Genomic DNA, 7,366 nt, shown 5'->3' on the forward strand with positions numbered 1-7,366 from the left:
TTTGATTAGCTAAATTACATGTCAAGCTCTTGGGAATGATTATTGCTATATCTTCTATTTTCTATGATAGGCTATAGCATTAAAGAAATGGAGGGTTGGCCAGGTGTGGTGGCTCGGCCAGGTGTGGTGGCTCATGCCTATAATCCCAGCACTTTGGGAGGCCGAGGCAGGCTGATCATTTGAGCTCAGGAGTTTGAGACCAACCTCAACAACATAATGAGACCTTGTCTGTACAAAAAACAATAAAAAAAATTATTTAGGTGTGGTGGCATGTGCCTATAGTCTCAGCTTCTTAGGTGCCTGAGGCAAGAGGATCGCTTGAGCACAAGAGGTCGAGGCTGCAGTGAGCTGTGTTCGTGCCACTGCACTCCAGCCTGGGCAACAGAGGAAGTTGCAAAAGTTGCCTAGAGCAGTGGATGGACAATAGACATCGCTAGTGGGGAGGACATAGTTTCCCATATATGCTCAAAGAGTTATGCATAGAAGTGAAATGGATTTTGTGGAGGTAAGACATCTCTTATTTTTATTTCTCTTTATATACACAAAATGACAGACTGAATCCCCACGAAGCCATAGCAGAAAAGAGATATGGCTCACTACCGTGTAATTTTTCTGTTCCTTTTCTTCTTGATTTATCCATATTTAGCATTTAAGATTTAGCACTTCCTTGAAATTCTCCGTTGGCTTGCAGGGCATTTATATTATCCTGGTTTTCTTAGTGTCATTGAAAGCTCTTCCTACTCTGTCCTTACTCCTTACTGAGTTTGGAATGTTTCCTATTTATAGGATATGACTTAGGGATAGAATGGAATCTTTCTGTGAAAACCATGCCTATTAATTACTTCAATTTCTGATTTAAAATATTAAATTATAATGGAATAAATCTATTGTTTCCTATTATATATCATTAACATTATTATACAGTTTAAAACCAGTTAGAGTTTTTTGAACCATATTTTGCTTTTTTTTTTTTTTTTTTGAGAAAGAGTCTCACTCTGTCACCCAGGCTGGAGTGCAGTGGTGTGATCTCAGCTTACTGCAACCTCCACCTCCTGGGTTCAAGCAATTCTCCTGCCTCAGCCTCCTGAGTAGCTTGAGATTACACACGTGTGCCACCATGCCTGGCTAATTTTTGCATTTTTAGTAGAGATGGGGTTTCACCATGTTGGCCAGACTGGTCTCAAACTCCTGAACTCGTGATCTGCCCGCCTTGGCCTCCCAAAGTTCTGGTATTACAGGCGTGAGCCACTGTGCCCTGCCCATATTTTGCTTTTAATTAGTGAAGTTAATATTTCCTACTTAGGAGGAAGAGCTAAGTATTATTTTAAAACAGTACAAAAATAAACAGGTACAAAGGATTATTTAACTTGGATTCCCTTGAAAACAGAATCTGGGGCAGGGGTTAAGTGCTGATATTTAATCTATGAGGTGCAATCTTTGGGCGTGGACATTGAGGGGGACACTGTATTGTCCTGCCACTGCTTCATGGTGAGCTCAGAGAGACACAGCTAGTCACTCAGTAGGAGTGCTGGCACAGTCATTGGGGAAGTCTCTCAACAAACTTTCTGGACAAACTGCCTTAGGGCAGTTTTTGGGAGGAAGGAAAACAAATTCCCATTGGTTAGAGTTTGCCCCACAGGGAGTTAACTCCTCCATAATTCCAGGTTGCATCATCCAGCTCCTTTGGTGGTTACTCAGGAAGTCATATCCCTGTGAGGTGTGGCATTTTATCCAAGTCTGAAAGTGAAGGAAAAGCCAGAAACCCTAGGTATGGGCTGGGCATGGTGGCTTACACCTGTAATCCCAGCACTATAGGAGGCCGAGGCTGGCAAATCGTCTTGAGTCCGTCAGTTCAACACCAGCCTGGGCAACATGGTGAAACCCCATCTCTACAAAAAATTTTAAAAAGTTAGCTGGGCGTGGTGGCACGCACCTCTAGTCCCTGCTACTCAGGAGGCTGAGGCAGGAGGATGGCTTGAGCTTGGGAGGCAAAGGTTGCAGTGAGCAGAGATCTTGCCACTGTACTCCAGCCTGGGCAACAAAGTGAGATCCTATCTAAAAAAAAAAAAAAAAAAAAAGAGCCCAGGTATGTTAGTCATTGTCCTACCTGTTCAACCTTGAGGTAGAGCCTGGCACTTTCTAGGAAATGACTGATGAGCCCCAGACATGGCATAACTATGGTCTAATGAAACTGGTTGGCAGCAGTGGCAGCTGAGGTGGAGCAAGAGCTGTCATCCATTATTTTGTTGCTGTCCTCCCTTAAATTGGCAATGCTGCCTGTATAAGATAAACCTCTTTGGTTGAAGGGCTGCATGTAATAGCAACTGAATGGCTAAGCAAAATTAAAAAAAAAAATTTAAGGCCGGGTGCGGTGGCTCACGCCTGGAATCTCAGCACTTTGGGAGTCTGAGGTGAGCGGATCATGAGGTCAGGAGATGTGAGACCATCCTGGCTAACACAGTGAAACCCTGTCTCTACTAAAAACACAAAAAATTAGCTGGGCGTGGTGGCACGTGCCCTGTAGTCCCAGCTACTCGGGAGGCGGAGGCAGAAGAATCACTTGAACCTGGGAGACGGAGGTTGCAGTGAGCTGATATCGCGCCACTGCACTCCAGCCTGGACAACAGAGTAAGACTGTCTCCAAAAAAAAAAAAAAAAAAATTTAATTGGCAAATAAAATTATATGTACTTATGTACAACATGATGTTTTGAAGTATATTTGCATTGTGGAATGTTTAAATCTAGCTAATTAGTAAATGGATTACCTCACAGTTATTATTTTTGTGCTGAGAGGAATGTTTTGAAAGGTTATGAGAAAGCTCACACGATGGAAGAGAAGGCTGGGTAACCAGACTCATAAACAGAAAACAGGCAGCTTTAGAATATTGAGAGAAGAAACTGCCCAAAGTTCTCTTCTAATTAGTGCTATTTAAAAAACGAACTATAGGCTGGGCATGGTGGCTCATGCCTGTAATCCTAGCACTTTGGGAGGCCAAGGCAGGCGGATTAACTGAGTTTAGCAGTTCAAGACCAGTCTGTGCTGCGTGTGGTGGCTTACGCCTGTAATCCCAGCACTATGAGAGGCCGAGGTGGGCAGATCACCTGAGGGGTCAGGAGTTTGAGACCAGCCTGGCCAACATGGTGAAACCCCATCTGTACTAAAAATACAGAAATTAGCCGGGTGTGGTGGCGCCTGCCTGTAATCCCAGCTACTTGGGAGGCTGAGGCAGGAGAATTGCTTGAATCCCGGAGGTGGAGGTTGCAGTGAACCAAGATTGCACCATTGCACTCCAGCCTGGGCAACAAGAGTGAAACTCCATCTCAAAAAAAAAAAAAAAAAAAAAAAAACCAGCCTGGCCAACATGGTGAAACCATGTCTCTACTGAAAAAAAAAAAAAAAAAAAAAGCCAAGGCACGGTGGCTCACTCCTGTAATCCCAGCACTTTGGGAAGCCGAGGCGGGCAGATCACGAGGTCAGGAGATGGAGACCATCCTGGCTTACACGGTGAAACCCTGTCTCTACTAAAAATACAAAAAAATTAGCCTGGCACGGTGGCGGACACCTGTAGTCCCAGCTACTTGGGAGGCTGAGGCAGGAGAATGGCATGAACCCGGGAGGTGGAGCTTGCAGTGGGCGGAGATCACACCACTGCACTCCAGCCTGGGTGACAGAGCGAGACTCTGTCTCAAAAAAAAAAAAAAAAAAAAAAAATTAGCTGGGTGTGGCGGCTGTAGTTCCTGTAGTCCCAGCTACTCCGGAGGCCGAGGCAGGCAAATTGCTTGAACCTGGCAGGCGGAGGTTGCAGTGAGCCGAGATGCCGCTGTACTGCAGCCTGGGTGACAGAGGGAGACTGTCTCAAAAAACAAACAAAAAACCCAAAAAAACCTATAAGCATTACAGGCTTGCTTGCATCATTCTCAAGATTGAAAATCCCAGGAGAAAGAGTCTGGTTGGCCAAGCCTTAATCAAATGCCCACCCTCTGGGGTGACAAAACAACCCGTAAGGACCAGGATTTCTTTCTCCTCAAGCCTATGTGCAATGGAGAGAGAAAAACTCCACAAGGAAAACTGTGTGCAATTAGAAAGGGGAAACTGATGTGGTATTAACAAGATGTCCATTATAATTCGCCCTTTAGCTGTTCAACATTCAAGAATTTTTTTTTCATGTACTTTCAGAAATACTAGTATAATGCAGTTATTCTTCATAAAAAGTTTCTCACCCCCTCTTCTGAGGGGGGACAACCCAGTCTCATTATTTGCTGCATCACAATCAAGTCCAGGATATGTGGGTGATGTACATTTCTGCTTTAGCTTCAGCTTAACTGTGTTAATCAAGTCCTAGAAGCAGAGCCTAAGCTAGGGATTTTTGTGCAATTGATTCACTTCGAGAGTGCTCTCAGTTGAAGCAGAATGAGGAAAGGAGCACAGGGCAGGGAAAATTGGTCAAACCATGATGCAGTCTCAGCAGTGTCAACCTGATCCCGAGTTCTGGAGTCTGAACTATATACAGAATTGGTACCAATTTGAGACACAAAGTATGAATAAATGATCTGAAGGCCCATTCCAAGTGAGATCACCTCCACCTAGAATTTATGGTTTAATAGCATGTCTTAACTCTCCTGTTTCTTGGGAATTCCAGGGTCTGTAAATTTCTAGATATGCCTTGTGAGTTTTCTCATAAATTCCCATTCCCACTGATAGCAGAAAAAACTGGTCTTCCTTTTTTTTTTTTTTATTTGAGACGGAGTTTTTCTCTTGTTGCCCAGGCTGGAGTGCAGTGGCACGATCTCGGCTCAGTGCAACCTCCGCCTCCCAGATTCAAACAATTCTCCTGCCTCAGCCTCCCGAGCAGCTGGGATTACAGGCGTGCTCCACCAAAGCTAGTATAACTGGCACTCAATTCAGTGGTCTCTCCTTGACTGTCTCGCCTTGGCTTTCACTGGTACTGCAAATCTTTTGCTATTCTGCCGTCTCTATCCAGCCACTAGCTGGGCTCTTTTATCTTACAGCTGCTGCTATGCAGTAACCGTATCTTTTACCATGACCCCATCACAAGCCCCATTGGTTCTCAAATGATGTCCCTCTTACGACATCTGGGAATCAAAGGAAATTCTGTGGGGTGTTTGTGTCTGTAATCTCAAATCATCTCTGTGCCAAACATTGTGTATCTCTCGGTCTTCTGTGCTTTCTATCCCATGTGGTCATAGGAACACTTTGCAGGGTTTCAAATTAGAAGTGAGGCTAGTGCCTTGTTTTTGCGCTTTTGGCGACCTTTTCAACCCATCTGGAGTTTCTGCTCTCTCACTAATCATCTCCCACTGCTCTTGCCCCAGGCTGAAATATAGGAAGGTCTCTGGGGATGGCCTGAGCCAGGAGCCGAGATAGCACCACTGCACTCCAGCCTGGGCGACACAGCCAGACCATCTTTAAAAAAAAAAAATTCTTCTCCTTTTTTTGGTTCTCTTTAACATAAGAACTTACTGGATTGAGACAGGGTCTGTCACCCAGGCTGTAGTGCAGTAGTGCCATCAAGGTTCACTGCAGCCTCCACTTCCCGGGCTCAGGCGATCCTCCTACCTCAAGCCCAACTGGGACTACAGGTGTGTGCCACCATGCTTGGCTAATTTTTTGTAGAGATGGGATTTCACCATATTGCCCAGGCTGTCTCCAACTCTTGGGCTCAAGCCATCTGTCCACCTTGGCCCCCAAAATGTTGGGGTTACAAGTGTGAGCCACTGCACGAGGCTAATGAAATTTACTTCGAATCACAGCAATCTGAAGCAATTCATTACCTAATTCACATGAACGATAGTAATTGAGTACTAAAAAAACTTAAAAGAAAATTTTGCTGTTTGGTTTCTTGATTTTCTTTGCTATTAGATCAGGTTTAGTATTTTACATTAAGATGTCTCAGTACAATAAAACATAAAGGCAAACAAAATTTGAATTCATTAATAGTAGGAAAAGGTTTTAAATTCTTGAGATAACTAGTACAACCTGGTTTCCATCTGTTAGCATTTTGGTAATTAACTTTCAAAAAGTTAGGCTAAATTAGGCTATTAATTTTTGAAACTAAGTCAGCATTATGCACCAGTAACTTCTTACAAAATTGGCTCAATATTCCATTTAATTAAAGAGCTTATGTTCACTTCTCCTACCCTTTGTGAAAATTCTCCCAACCTGTCCCAATTCTCACCCAAATTTTAAATACCATTTACCAATCAATAGTAGTGGCAATGCAAAAGGCCCCTCTCCCTCCCAAAGCTGTATATCAAAGATATCAATGCCAGATATTCTTCAATCCATTAAGTCTTCAGTAGAATGATGTGTTTAAGGTCTGAAATTATTGTAAAACGCAAAAGTGAAAACATTTGCAGCTAATAGTCCATGTGTTACATAACTCATTTATAGGTAACAGATAAAAGCTTTGGAAGCCAGTGTTCTCTCCAGGGATGCTTTCCTCCAGTAGAATTAACAATTTGACTAAAGTGTCCTTGTCATTTTTCTTTAGGGGTAAGGGCTTATTTCACTCTGAGCAACCCCAACTCACCCACACTGGGGAAACCATACCACAGGTAGCATTCACTAGTTTTAAGTGATATTTTGACATTTATTTCATGTTCTTTGTTAATCAAAAGATCACTCTACGCCCCTCCCCAAACTAAATGTCAATCAACTCTAATTCCCTTAAAAGACATTATTCTGTTCATACTATTAATACTTACATGAATTCTAGAACTGCCCAACTGTTACTTTTATTATACACAAGCCTCTGACCTAAATTCAATAATTACATTCATGACTCCTTTCCTATATAGTTGTTCCATGTTTTGAGGCAGGAGGATTGCTTGTGCCCAGAAGATGGAGGTTGCAGTGAGCCAAGATTATGCCACTGCACTCCAGCCTGGGAAAAAGAGCAAGACACTGTCTCAAAAAACAAAACAAAAACAGTTTTCAAGCTTTCTGGACAGCTGGAGGTTAATAAGTAGTATTTCAGGAATATGAGCCGGGAACCATACTCTGCAGTTATTTTACATTATCTCCGATATTCTCAAACATCAAACTAAAGCTATTTTAGAGAAAGGAACCAAGTAACTCACTCAAAATTTCTCATAGGTAATAAGGAAAGCTCTGGCTGACTATAAGAAAAAAAAAAATTGGATGACTAGGCTCTCATTTTGCTAAATTACCACTTTAATAAATTATGAGCCCAACTACCACCCCTGCCAGCTTTCACTTATAAATGCTAGAAAAACACTTCACACAAAAAAATATATAAGATTACTGTATTTCCTTTTAAGAGGAACGTTTCAACAAATTTTACAGGTGTCAATCAACCCTTGTTCAAATTGGGCACACATCAAA

Source organism: Pongo pygmaeus, chromosome 13 (assembly GCF_028885625.2).
Source record: "Pongo pygmaeus isolate AG05252 chromosome 13, NHGRI_mPonPyg2-v2.0_pri, whole genome shotgun sequence".
Taxonomy (NCBI): domain Eukaryota; kingdom Metazoa; phylum Chordata; class Mammalia; order Primates; family Hominidae; genus Pongo; species Pongo pygmaeus.